Here is a 16,062-nt window from a genome sequence, read left to right on the forward strand (position 1 = left end):
TTTTTTCATAAAATCCAACTAACCAAATAATTACTTATTGATATGAAACAATATAACTATATAGTAACTAATGGAATTTGATTAAAATTATATAAATGACTTGTGATTTCATTTTATAATAATAACAACGATTTAGTTGATATAAAGTCATTTAATCCAGGAGGAGTGGTGGCATCTAAACATATTTGCCACCATGTTTCTTTATATGCTAGCAAACTTTTGGTATCACCTCCTCTAGGGTCCATTTCTATTATATCATGAATACTGAAACTAAAATAATGGTCATCACCTTTAATATCTACATGCCGAAATAAGGCATTAGTATTATCTTTAGTCTTAATACTATAGATATGGTCATATATGCGTCTTTTAAGACATCTTTCCATCTTTCCATTGTAAAAACTTGAACATTTGTCACATTTAGCTAAATATACTACGTTTTTTGTATTACAATTCCCATATCTACATCTTATATTAGATTTCAATCCATTCTGTAATTTTATCTTGCTTTCCAAGGACATATATTTACATTGATTACAAAATCCACATTTACTACTTCTATTAGTGCCACCCAAGAAATCTTTTCCTTTCTTCTCCGTGTATCTATGTTCCATCAAAGACTTCATATTTCTACCCATTTTGTATATGAAGTTTGGTTTGGTTCCCAATAATTTGACTAAGTTTATATCACTACTTAGTACATGCCAAAATTTGTAAATAATTCTTTTAATCTGATCTACCCCTAAATTATATTGCAATATAAATAATCTCTGAAAATTGGAAGTAGTTATGTTCATAGGGGAATTATTATCAAAATTATTAAGTGATATGTTACCAGCTCCCAATAGTGGTCTATATTTTATATTCCACTGATTTGTAACATATACAACTATTTCATCCAATATTTTTTCAGGATATCCCCTTTGAATGAATAAACTTTTAATGTATTCCAATTCAGTTTTCATATCTTCAAAATTCGAAACCATGCGTGCTGCACAGATACATTGACCCTTTAAAACATTATGTTTAACTTTGGGTGGGTGACAACTATTGTAGGCTAAATAGCTATTAGAGAAGGTGCTTTTCCTATGTATTTTCGAATAAACTGCACCCTCATCATAGTAAATGTGGGTATCCAAATAAGGTAAACCTTTATTATTCTGAGAATATGGGAATTTCAAATAATTACTACTAGTATTAAGAAAATTAATAAATTGTTGCAACATTTCTTGTTCTCCTTCCCACAAAATATAAATGTCGTCAAGGAATCTTGAATAGTATTTTACATAGCAAAAATATTTACTGGGAAATAAAAGAGTGTCTTCCCAATTAAGCATAACCAGGTTGGCATATATGGGGGCATAAGCTGCCCCCATAGCTATCCCCCTGGTTTGCTTAAAGTATTCTCCTTCAAAATATATGAAGTTATTGTCCAAAACTATGGACATCATTTCAACCAGTAAACAAATCTCATCCCAATCAAGATTAGTGTGTTTGACTATATTATTGTTGAAGGCCTCCAAGCCTTCCTGTTTTGGGATACAGGAGAACAAGTCAATGACATCTACTGTAACAGTAGTAATATTACTATTCTTTATAATGTCAGTTGGAAAGTTGGCTAAAAAAATCAATGAATCTTTGACCATATGTTTAATAGTCGAATACATGTCTTTTAATTTAATGTCTATATACTTACCGATGGGAAATATTTTGGAATAACTACCCGACACTATTGGTCTAAAAGGAGGATCTGTAGTGTCTTTATGCACCTTGGGTATTCCTATAAGGGTAGCTACTTTGGAAAATTTTACCTTGATGAATTTATAAATTTCTTCTGTAATGCGACCATCTAATAGGTATTCCTCAATATAAGAATCAATTCGTTGGTATGCTATATGTAATTCATTAATTGAAATCATCTCATAATTTCCTGTTAAATATAGAATATCATATATTTTCTTAATATAATGTATATTGTCATATAGCACTATCCCTCCCGCCTTATCTGGTTTCATTAATCTAATATTGTAATCATTCCTGATTTCATTTAATAATTTCATTTCATCATTTGATAAGTTATTAATATTGGTAGTCTGTTTCAAATTAAAGTATTCCTGATATAATTCCCTTGTTACTACCTTATCAAAGGTGTCTATAGTAGGATGATTGGGTGGTGTAAAAGTACTAGTTTTATTTAACAAGTTACTTGATTTTGAAATAGTATTAATATATTCTATTTTTGGTGTATTTTTAAAAAATACTTCCAAATTAATCTTCCTAACATATTTCTTAAAATCTATCAATAATTCTGTTAAATTAAATTTGGGATTAGGAATGAATTTCATGCCTTTCACAAATAAATCAAAACAAACACTATTATTTGAAATGTTAGAATAATTATAAATATTAAAATTTTTATATGTATAAACATTTCCATTGATTATTATGTCCTCATCTTTGTTGTCACCATTGTTGTTATTGTTGTTCAAGGTGTGGCTCATATTCTCAAATGTAACATTAATATTAGAAGCAGATTGCTCATCAATTTCATCTACAACTTCATTATTAAAACAAGGAACCAATGATTCTAGTAATACTGATTGTGTCCCTTCCTTTTGAAGAAATATCCCTTTTGATTTTTTCTCTGATATGGTTGACTTGTATCCTCTGGATGTCTCTGAAAATCCTGTCTCTCGTATTGACCCCTTCCCTCATATGAATCCTGATAATTATATTTATTATACTTATTTTGATTAAACTTGTTATAATTATAATTATTGCGATTATTAAAACCTTGTATTTTATCATTCCTAGGACTAGGCCAAAGATAAGCAATACCTTTGTTGTATTGTTCCCTATCTCTTAACATTTTATTTGATTTACGTTGACTTACTTTAGTAATCAATTTCTCAGCTTCTAAAATTTGCTTATTGTATAGCTTCTCCCATTCTGTAAATAGTAAATCATTTACAATACGTGTTAAGTTTCTCTGCTTCCTGTATTTAAATTACTTAATCTTTCATCATTATATTTCACTAATAATCACATGTATTTATAACCACACTCATCAAAAAACATGTTAAATTCATCTTTACCTGCACTAGTCAAATCTATACCCATGGGTTGTTTAAAAAACCTCAAACCCATGGGAACAATCTTACTATCAACACATTTAGATAAATATACATTGTCAATTTTCAGTCCATTAATGGATTTTAATTTCTTCCCCAGTGCATAAATCATGCTTTTAAGGCTCCCAGTCTCATCAATAACCTCAAATTTCTTATTAACATTTGTATTCCTATCATCTATTTTGTCAATATCATAATTACAGTTTATAAACTGATTAAATTGTTTGTCTTTAGAGTTCGACGCTGATTGTACAGGTGGAAAACATGATTGAAGGGTTGATGGAACAGTACCCTTAATATTCTTCTCAGTAACTGCTGAATAAGTCTTAACTGGTAAAACACGCTTCGGTTTGGTACCAGTTCTCTTTGTCTCCGAATCGATGTCGTAGAGAGAAATATCAAAGGTAATATCAGTCAGATTAATGTTACTACTCGACAATGGTGCTGTAATGTCAAGTACATTATACTGACTATGATTATGAACTTTCTGCCCGTTGGGTATATCAAGACTGTCATTCAGCACCTCATCTTCACTGTCTGGTACATTAATATTATAGTTTTTTATCCTATTAGATCCAGATATAAGTATGTTATGCTTTTCCCTAGTTGTTTCACTCGACTCAGGTAAACCCACCCATGGGGCTATACCTTCCGAAATAACAGCTGGTGTGTTATGTGGCAAAAAAACATTGTCTGCTTTATCAAGTTTATCTCCTGACAACACTTTATTAACCAAAAAGACAAGCCATGCAAGCTCGCCTTTAAGTCCCACAAGTTCCTCTTTCAAAAAACCAATGTTGCTTTGAACTTTGGAATCAGTAGTATTCGTGCCCAAAGTATCAGCGTTAGAAACATTCGTGCCCAAAGAATCCACATTAGAAGCAGTAGCAATGGTGCCTTCCGCAGCCATGAACGACATAAAAGTTACTTCCACAGTACCTCCGAAAATACCTTCAGAAACCACCAATAAGTGCCAACGACTGCCAAATAATCTGATATTCCACAGTTTATTGTAACAAAGCACGAACTGATACGACAGACAGAAAAAACAAACAAAATATAATAAACAAAACAGAGTTAAGCGCTTTCAACCATAATAACTGGTCTTCATCAGAACTATAGCGTTTAGCTGTTCCGCTACTTAAATAATCTTTTTGGTGCCAAAAACACTCACCCCTTCTTAAAGATAAACGAATATATTATTAAATAAATAAATAAATCAAAACTTACACAACATATAATCAATAAATGTTGAAAATTCCTTATGCCAAAATATTAAAATTCTTGAACTTATTCAAAGCGACTTCATTCTTTTTTTAAAAAGTCTATGAAAATATCTATAAATGCTAAGCAATCTATATGTTAATCAAATGATGTTTTTGTAAATAATCTATTGAAAAGCACATGATTCATATGAAACAACAGATGTTTCAAAAATGCACAAAAAATAAATATAATATTCTGAATGACAATCAATTTGTTTGCAAACCTAAAAAATATATAAAAAAAGTATATAAAAATATATAAATATAAAAATATATGTAAAGATATATAAAAATGTATATATTAAAAAATGTATATATTAAAAAATGTGAAAATTAGTATGTTCTTATATAGATAAATTACTTAATAATAACAAGGGGGACAACAAAGAGATAAATGGACAGGTTGTATCATACACATATGGCAAAACAAGATGCTGTCCACATACACATCATGTAAAACATAGCTCCATGTCAGGTTGTGTACACACTGAATGGTGCACACCAACAGGTATCACAACCCAACAAAGGGGGAGACACCACTGATAATGGGAAGTACTGCATTATTACCCTGCTGAGTCTGGTCTGGAAGGCCATGAACCTTGATCACTTAAGTGATGTCAGCAGTACAGATGTAGATGACAGTATGGTTGATATCACACTGCATATCATAACCTTGCCAGGTCATAGGACACCATCACCCATACTGTGTACTACCTACACTTGGTATACTAGATGTACATTCCTATGTCACAGGAGTGTTTAGCAACAGGACTGCTGGTAGAAACAACACTACAGAAGGTGTCTGAATAATATGTGATCATCACACCAGTAGCAGCTACAGTATGTCAGGGTTAATGAATTCTATTCCCCCTCATTGTAGTCCTTACCACGTCAGTGTCATGTAGGTTTGCAAATACAACTATTTAAACTGAAGTAATGCGATACACATGTATGTTCAGCTGTAGCTCTGTATGTCTCTGAGGTACTGTGACCTGTCTCCATCATTATGTCTTCCAGGTATGCTTTGTGCAAGGCTTCCCCCTTTTACACGCTTAGAGGATGAGGCCGTCATGCCATACCTAGTTGATAATCACAACATTCTGTCCATCCTTATGCCACAGGATGCACAGCAGCGGGATGCCCTGTGGATGGAACTTCGCAGGAGGGTTAATGATGTGGGTGGCCACAACTGCACATAGCAGCAGGCGTGCAGACATTGTGTTAAACATGTATGCATGTCATTGCACACATCAGCAGATCACATGTCATACTACTTGTGATTATCAAGGCCATATGCCACACATTAGGCAGGTGTACTGTTAACCTGTACTGGTCCACATGGTGTAACACAGGAATGTATGCTAACCACTACTATGATTTTGTAATTTGCATGCCATCTGCTATCACACATGCATGCTGTGTGCAACCTAGGGATGCATGATAACTACCACTATTATTGTCTGCGCTGCATGCCGTCTATTGTATCACATGCATGTTGCATGCCTTCTGTCATATCACATGAGTGTGTGTGGGTCTATTCTATAGATTGTAATGTACAGTTCTTGTCTGCCCTCACAGGTGATGTAGGTGTATTGCCCTCCTGCAGTACATTAGATGTTAGTGTCCCCACAGACTCTAGCAGTGATGATGAACATATGATTGGGTCACAGTCAGAGTTGTCAGGGACTGAAACTGTGCCATTGGTTGCCATTCCATCTATATCCACCTCATCCCATACCTGAACATACCCCATCACCAGTGGCCATAGAGGAAGGACAGTTGGCGCGTGGTAGCTTGGAACAGGAAAGTGTGGGAGCTGTGGAAGGTGTGCCTGCACACCATGGTGTCAGCAAACTACTGGTGGTGCCCCACACAGGCACGTGGCCAGTGCTGCTCGTAGGAGGACCTCTGGCCAACATGCTCCTGCATGACAGAGCATAGCAGCTGGTGTCTCCAGACGCATGTTTCAGGCTGTAATGGAGGCACAGGCACGTGCTGAATGATGCAACAGAGGAGATAAGAGGCTACAGAGGGCTTCTGTCTATTCTTTAAACAACAGCATCCAGGCAATGGTAAATGCTCAACAGCAGATTGCTGATGCTTTGGATAGATGGTTGGATGACATGGTTGGAGTCCTTGACCATGGCATGACAATCCGTGAGCGTGAGCTGTCTGTGTTGGAACATCTGGTAGGAGTGAGGCATCGTGCACGTGGATGTAGGCCTGCTACATCACCTGTGTCAGGTCTACGTCTATGAGCTACCTCACATGCCCGCTCCCATAGTGGCAGTAGCAGCAGCAGTGCATCTGGTGCTGTGCTGTCCACACCACAACACAGCAGGCCATGTGCATGTGGCCCAGGATGGTCCCAACAGGGACATGATTCCAGTGGACTAGTGACATCAGACAGTACCCAATCTGCACCTCTGTCTGGTAGTGCCCGTGCAACCCCTGGCAGGCACAGGTCACAAGCCCATGGCCGGACACCATGAACTGTAAAACCTCGCCTGTACATTCTGCAGCTGTCAATAATACCCCTGTGTAGGCCAGACACATGGGAGAACTGTGTGCAGTCATACACGCACACACTGGACACATATGTAGGGCACTACAACACACACATGCATAACATCCACACACACACAATTAGATCAAAGACCCAAACCCACACACATGATGTCATCCAATGATGCAGCCTAGGCCTTTGGCAAACATTAACATCCTATGCATATGATGATGCCTGTGCCGCATCCCTGACATCCACACCATCGGTGCAGTGTAGTTTACAAATGTTGAGGACTGTTGACAGTCAGCAAATATACCATGTAGTACAGGTGTACAATACTGTTAACAATATGTGTCTTGTGTAACAACAGTGCAGCCTAGGCTCTGGCAAACATTAACACCCTGTGCATATGATGATGCCTGTGCCGCATCCCTGACATCCACACCATCAGTGCAGGGACATGCTCATATGGTCTGATGCACAGGGTGAACAGACTAGTATGATATGTGTAGTTTACAAATGTTGAGGACTGTTGACAGGCAGCAGATGTACCATGTAGTACAGGTGTACAATACTGTTAATAGTATGTGTCCTGTGTAACAACAGTAAATGCATGTTGGTCATGTTGTTCTGCTGTCCTTCTTCAAGTCTAATTGCATGTGCCGGTGGATGTCAGTGTTTGCAGTTAAGTGTCCCATATGTCAGGTATGTATGAATATACCAGCATGCACCGTGTAGCTGCCACATAACAGTGAGAATGTCCCATGTTACAAACATGTCTACCATCCCAAGAGCATGAGAGCTGTGTTTTAAGCTACTGTGGCCACAGACGTGACATCCATAAAGGGTGATATCACAGGTACAGTTACATAGAGTGGTTTGGTAAGAGAGTGGTCTAACTGATTACAAGGGTAGAAGCCAGTGGGAAGTGTGATGCCTCATTGGGAATCAGTAATACAGTGTGCCCATGACAGGATGCCAACTCACAACTGCACCCACACACTCAGCTATTAACACACATGTATTCAGTGACACTGTAACACACACACACACACACACACACACACACACACACACACACACACACACACACACACACACTCACGGCTTCACTGACACAGTAACACACACTCGCACACAGTTGCTACTGGTGTGCTGAGGACCCCTGCCAATATGCAAATTATCATTATAGTACTGTGCACCTACATGATGTGCCACAGAGAATACACATGTACAGGTAGTCAGTACGGCCTAAGATTGAGAACATCAACACAGATAGTTTAATGCATCACCTGGATGGTGGGAGGGGTCCTATCAGTTCAGTATGGTAACATACATCCTCCCCCCAGGGACCAGTCAGCCCTATGTACACACACTGTGGCATTCAGTAATTAATACACCTATGTCATGCACATACAGATACCTCACATGTGTGAGATACATGCCCCTGCCTATGGCCTGCTTTATACATTGCAGTCTGTACAGATGTGTACACTAGTGTACAGGTGAGTGAGTAACAATTGAGATGTATTCCCCACAATACGTGACAAATATGGACACACACCCAACCACACATGCCAGTACTGTGAATCTCAGACCTGCCTAGCTCATGTTATGTATGTCAGACGTACAGCAGTATTGCACTTGTTACAAACTGTACTGATGCTTCCTGTGCCAACAGTGCTGATATATGCACTAGGGATGTCATATCTATTAACAGGTGTCAAGTGATTTACCTTCGCTATCACCCTGACTGCTGTCTAAGTTGTGTGTTATGTCCTCCAGTTAATAAAAACAATTGCTTACCAGTTACACAGGGTATTGTAGGACTGCTTGTGACACACTTGTAAGCTGTCCACAGCAAACATCCATCTGCAAAGATGCCCTGCCATTTAGTTATTTCAACACATCTGTCCATACCTGTGGTACATCTTTCTGTACATTCAGCATATCACTACATACAGCTGGCAATGTTGAGGCTGCATTGCAGCTGCATGATGTACTAGGATACAGACCACCTGCATACATCAACAACTGCCCACGCATGTTATCTGAACGCACAACACTATGTGTACAGGTTTGTAGGTCTACAATCCTGACATTTGGTCATGTTTGTTGGCATTGCAATTGGCGGATGTGTGTAATAACATACATGACACATGGACTGTTGTATGATATGATGGGTGACCAGTACAGAGGGGATGTTACCTCTGTCAACATTGATATCACACCTTATGTACTCTTAGCATTCAGCAGCTGTGGACCTACATTCCATGTGCATGTGTGTAATGGCTGTAGCCACCTGTTTGCACAAAGGATTACAACAGCTATGCTATTTACATGTGTGGCACGTACATACAGAGGGCAGGTACATGTATGTCATATCCATACATGAGGGTGTGTACTGGTGTACAGCAACAGACATCTGCTAATGGTGGACAGTACTGAGAGCCCTTAGTATGTGTACAGCTGACTGCTCAGAGACAGTGGTATCATTGCATTACATAACACATGATGCAACTGTGTCAGTACATGTGTACTGTCTACAGTTGATGTAGAGCTTAGTACAGTACACAGGTCAAGGGACACATGGGGGCATACTCGTCTGTCATACATGTATGGTTGCATGGTGGTGGTCCGAGGGCATGGTGGTGTTTGCAGTTTACATCTTAGAATGCAGCATGTGACACTGTGTCCTGCACATGGCTCATCTGTGATGCCTTTTGTGGGGGGACTGGTCAGTACATGTGAATGACCCTTTATGTATGTGGGTACACCACCTGGAGTGGTCCGTACCTGTGTTATGGCCCACATGTCTGGTTCTGAGGTATATGGTGGTAGTGCTAGGTTTTGAGGTATATGGTGGTAGTGCTACTGTGCACTACAGAGACATCAACCAGGTGTTCCTCACTGCACAGATATCAGTACTCCCCATTGTTGGATCTACAGTGGCCAGCTATGAATATGGATGCTAGACATCTAGCACTGGTTAGCATAAGAAAACAATGCAGTTGTCCTGTAGGTGTATGGGAGTTAACCTGTGTTTAGGACATTTGCCTTGGAATGGCACTGTGTGGGCGGATGTGACTTGGGTAATATCCACACTCCCTTGTATCATGGATGCATGTGATATGTGTCAAAGGCCTGCCTACTGTCAGCCATGTTATCCCAGAATGACAGCTGATTTGTTAAAGACTGGTGTCAAATATATGTAGGGCAGCGTTCCCGCTAACAATGACAACTACCAACACCAGAGCCCATTACCATGTGTTATTTATGTCTACCTGTAATAGCACGGCCACTGTGGCCTTCCGTGTTTAGCATCAGAGTGCATCCCAGTCAGCCCTGTGCTACTAGGAGTATGAGCATGCCCAGTATATCCTTGTGTAGAGTGCATCCCAGTCAGCCCTGTGCTACTAGGAGTATGAGCATGCCCAGTATATCCTTGTGTAGATGGACACATAGTAGTGCATTCCGACCAGTCCTGTGCTACTGTGTGAGCATGCCCAGTATATCCTTGTGTAGATAGACACATAGTGCATTCTGAACAGCCCTGTGCTACTAAGTGTATGAGCATGCCCAGTATAACCGTGTGTAGATGGACACAGTGCATTCTGAAGAGCCCTGTGCTACTAAGTGTGTGAGCATGCCCAGTGACACCTTGTGTTGGTTATGTGCCTCTGTGTATGGGCATGGCAATTGTAACCCTGTATAGTGGTAGTAGTCATCCATTCCACAGATGGGCATACCCCAGGTCAGGATGGATTCACACTTTAAACACACAGGTTCACAGGTATGTACATCTTAACTGCCAGCATTCCTGTTGATGTCCGCATTCCCAGATGGTCATAATGTCAGCCTTGACATGTGTATTCTGTGTGGCATGATTCGTATATATCTAGTATTGTAATAGTAATCTGTAAATAGGCAGGTGTTCCATACCCAACACTGGCGTGTGTGTGTATATGTCTGTCTCCATTTGCCAGTGGACTCTAAATTGCTATTAGACTGGCCACACTCCATACATTTCTTATACCCACTGTTAGCAAGGCAGATGATGTCACTCTTCTACAAATACACCTCTGGGAGGGCTGTGTTCCAGTAATCTCAGTAGCGTATTCTGTAACTGCGTAATGCTGTACTGTAATAAGTAGTTAGGTCAGTGTTCTACTTCCACACTTGTCATGTGTGTGTGTGTGTGTGTGTGTGTGTGTGTGTGTGTCTCTCCCCGTTTTCCTGAGGACTGAGTAATACCTTCATACTGCTCATACTCCATACATTTCTTATACCCACCGTTAGCAAGGCCGATGATGTCACCATTCTACAGATATACCTCTGGGAGGGCTGTGTTAGCGCGTTCTGTAACTGCGTAATGCTGTAGTGTAATAAGTAGTTAGGTCAGTGTTCTACTTCCACACTTGCCGTGTGTGTGTGTGTGTGTGTGTGTGTGTGTGTGTGTGTGTGTGTGTGTGTGTGTGTGTGTGTGTGTCTCTCCCCATTTTCCTGAGGACTGAGTAATACCTTTATACTGCTCACACTCCATACATTTCTTATGCCCACCGTTAGCAAGGCCGATGATGTCACCCTTCTACAAATACACCTCTGGGAGGGCTGTGTCCCAGTAGTCTCGGCAGCACTTTCTGTAACTGCGTAATGCTGTAGTGTAATAAAGTAGTTAGGTCTGTGTTCTACTCCCACACTTGCTGTGTGTGTGTGTGTGTGTGTGTGTGTGTGTGTGTGTGTGTGTGTGTGTGTGTGTGTGTGTGTGTGTGTGTGTGTGTGTATCTCCCCATTTGCCTGAGGACTGAGTAATACCTTTATACTGCTCACACTCCATACATTTCTTATACCCACCATTAGCAAGGCCTGTGATGTCACCCGTCTACAAATACACCTCTGGGAATGCTGTGTCCCAGTAATTTCAGTAGCGCGTTCTGTAACTGCATAATGCTGTAGTGTGATAAGATAGTTAGGTCAATGTTCTAATCCCAGCCATGTCAACTGTGTGTGTGTGTGTGTGTGTGTGTGTGTGTGTGTGTGTGTGTGTGTGTGTGTGTGTGTGTGTGTGTGCCTCCATCTGCCTGGGGACAGAATAATGCTTTTAGACTGCTCGCACTCCATACAATCCCTATCGCTGACTTTGCCATTGCTGATGATGTCACCCACCTATAAGTATACCTCTGGGAGTGCTGTATCCCAGTAATCTCGGTAGCGCATTCTGTAACTGCGTAATGCTGTAGTGTGATAGAATAGACAGGTAGGTGTTCTATTCCAAGGCATGACAGGTGTGTGTGTTTGGCAGTCATATCCTATGTGTTGGTGTCTGTGACTGGCTAGCTACTGGATGTGTTGAGGAGCATGTTTTGTTGTTTTCCTATATAGTGGGCATAAATGTCACAATCGGCCAAGAGACTGGGTTGGCTAGACATACACATACATTTGGCAATAGGTCTGGTGAGTAATGTCAGCAGCTCTAATCTTACCCTTAATACAGTCTGAACCCGTGTGACGCACAGAAACATACTTGCCTTGATAATAACACCAGTACATAATGCAGGAGGTGCATGTGGTTTCCTTTTCATTCTTGTTTAATGCTTTCCTGTCACGTGGTCCACTGTTGAGATATATATTCTATATCTACAATGTGTGTGTGTGTGTGTGTGTGTGTGTGTGTGTGTGTGTGTGTGTGTGTGTGTGTGTGTGTATATATATATATATATATATATATATATATGTGGACATTAACACACATAAATGTACATGATGGAATACATGTCCTATACTGTTGAATGCCTGTGCTGGATGATCTGTACATGATAACCTCAGATGTATGTATATCTGCCATGGCTTAGAGGTAAAGCACATCGTCTGTGGTGTGCAGGGTCCCGGTTTCGAGCCATGCAGATGCCGGTTGTTTTGTTGCTGGGAAGAACAAGGGACATTGAATACAGTGACAGTAAGGTGCTTTTAACCAGTTGTGTGCGGGTCTGCGTGACAGTAAGCAGTGGTTATTTTGGGGGAGGCTCAGTATGGGCCACGTAACTATGCATTAGAAGACAATACTATGCAAACGAGATGGAAAATAGTGAATCCCATTTATCCCCAGGGTGTGATGCAGGTCCCAAGAGTGTATGTGTATAGATAGCCGGGTGCAGGACTCGAATATAGGTGAAAGCATGTGGGGGGTGTCAGGCATACTGTATGTAGATTGGAGCCCTGTGTCTTGGGATGGCTCCTGGCTTAGCACGCCTAAGCTAGGGGTGTGTCTATACCTGCCTAGTGCAATTCGGAGGGACAACAGCAGTAGGAGAGTAGTCAAGGTGAACAAGCTGGGCAAACAGGTGATAGTTATCACAATCAGCAGATTACAGGCCCAGCAGACCAGCCCAGCCCAGAACACTATGATAAAGTGAGCAAGCACCATCCCCTTGGGTTTTTCCACACTCTACACCACTGGTGTATACATGCGGGGAAATTTTACCAAACAATCCTATGAAATGAGAAGGGCTGCAGCAGGCACCATAGATCAACATGTGCAGGAGGCTGAGGGTGGTGAGAAAGTGAATGCTGCCGAACAACCCTCAGTGAGAAGATAGAGAAGACTGTACAGACCCAGGGTAACCTACCAGGGGCTACATAAGCTGGAGATAGTGGAGCACTATGGGGTGGACAGAGACCTCCTACAGCAGATTATTGAGCTGTGCTGGCCACACCTGACATATCGAACAGGCCAAGGGGAACCCATCCCAGTGGATACCAAGGTATGTGTAGGCCTAGGTATAGCCACAGGTACCTCCCAAAGCACAACTGGGGATATCATAGGGATCTCACAGGCTTCTGCATCCAGGGTATTCGACCAGTTCCTGGATGCCATGTCACCACATGCCAGTGAGCACGTACATTTCCTCAACTCACGTGAGGTGTGGACCAGCAATATGCGTCTCTTCCACCAAATGGCAGACTACCCTGGGGTTGTGGGTGCTATAGCCTGCATGCACGTATGCATCAAAGCACCACCCGGTGAGCAGTGTAGGGCCTACATTAACAGCAGGGGCATCCCCTCCATCAACTTCCAGTTCGTATGTGATGCCCAGGGCATTATACTGAATGTGTGTGCTGGCTGCCCTGGAAGTTATGATGATTCTGATATATGGCATCTGACGCAGCAGTGCCACAGCTTTGCCAATATGGACATCCCCTATGGTCACCTATTGGGGGATGCTGGGTACCCACTGGAGCCATGGCTGATGACACCCATCAGAAATGCACACACACCTGGACAACAACACCATAATGAGGCACACGCACAGGCCAGACATATAATAGAGCATGTGTTTGGGATGCTCAGGTCATGGTTCCAGTGTCTGGACACATCCGGTGGAGCCTTGCATTATTCACCAGCTACATGCACCCAAATTGTTATGGTATGTGCTATGCTACACAATATGATCCTGTGGAAACAGCTGCAGCAGGAACAGCATGGGGCAGGGCCACACAGCCCCCCACAAATGCCAAGGCCTGTACAGGCACAGAGTGACTCAGAGGAGGAACAACCTGAGCCGGACCCAGTAGGCGGAAGGAGGCATGCCCAGTATGACCTGGCCTTGGCAAAGAGGCAATGCATAGTATATGACATTGACACAGTAGGGACCCAGAGAATGTCACCCTGTCTGACTCGCACAGACAGTAAAAGAGATGCCAAACATGACACTACCTGTGCTCAGCCATGTATAGGAAGTGCACTATGTGCATCCGATATAGGCAGCCCTCCAGCACCATCCTCAGGTCTGGCACACCCTCAAGGTAAGTCAATCAACCTACCAATTGGCAGTGGTATTAGAATGTGTTGGTACCTGTAGCTATGATATGGATGTGAGCATGCAAAGGAATTTGGTGGCCGAATGTTAAGGCAGTAGACAGTAGACATCCATAGTGGCACCAAGACATCTGTAGCACATACGGGGGTCACCTTAGTAGCCAGTAGTACACAGGCTTTCATAACCCACTGCGGGTAATGGGCTGAGCATCATGTGTGTCCATACAGCCCACACAAGTCTCAACCAGCTGGACAGGTGTAGACCAACACAGACAAATGCTGTACTATGGTCTCTGAATATGCCCTATGGATGACCCCCCCCACAGACTCACACAGACAGACTACAGCAGGTCAGGCAGTTGGATGTAGGTTGTGAAGGCTAGGATGTCTGAAACTAATATGTTGGCAATCAAAGCTAAGATCTGGAGTACACTGGTATGCCTCCAGCCAGCACAATATAGGTCTACATACTGAAATGGAGTACCTGATATACCAGTATAGTTGTAGCAAAAGTGTACAAGTGTCAGGTCTGCCCCCCTTCCAACGTACACATATAGCTACAGTCAGGTGCGCCCCCCCCCCCGGTGCTGTGTAGGAATGTGGATACAGTCGGATGTCCCCCAACGCTGTGCAGAAATGTAGCAACAGTCAATGCCACATGACCAATGGATACTCTGCAGACACAGCATGCCACCTGTCAGTGTACAACACAGAGGTTGGCACGACAGTACTGACTACCTGGACATGTAACACATGAGATACAGTTGGCCATACTGGGCATGCTCAAACACATGAAGGTATGACGGCAATGTCAGCCAACAACATGCGGAATGGTCATACTGGGCATGCTCACACACATAAACACAAAACGGCCAGGTCTGCAAACACCAGTGGTCCAGACATATCTGCCGGTACATTGCTATACTGTTGGATGACTGTGCTGTATGGTATGTGTGTGGTATTGTCTGTTGTCTGTATATTTGCCATGGTGTATTGATAATTCACATTAGCTGTGTGCGCAGGGTGTTGCTACCAACACTTGCAAAGGACGGTTATTTGTTTGCGGCCAGAACAAGCTCATTGGATATGGAGGGAGTAAGGCACACTGAAGCAGTTGGGAGCAGTTGTGCGTGGGTTTGCACGGAGTTAAGCACTGCTGACCTCTGGTTACAGCTTCTTACACTTGGTTAGCCTCCACATTTCTTTACCAGTGCAATACTCACATACTGGTAGCCAAACATGCTTGCACCCACTCGCTCCCTCACTTACACATGCACCGACATTGGTTCTTACATGTGTCACTCATGCTGGGTGGGAGCAATCCCTTGTGATGCCTACTACATC

Source organism: Protopterus annectens, chromosome 17.part0 (genome assembly GCF_019279795.1).
Source record: "Protopterus annectens isolate FY-2018-M chromosome 17.part0, PAN1.0, whole genome shotgun sequence".
NCBI classification, from domain to species: domain Eukaryota; kingdom Metazoa; phylum Chordata; order Ceratodontiformes; family Protopteridae; genus Protopterus; species Protopterus annectens.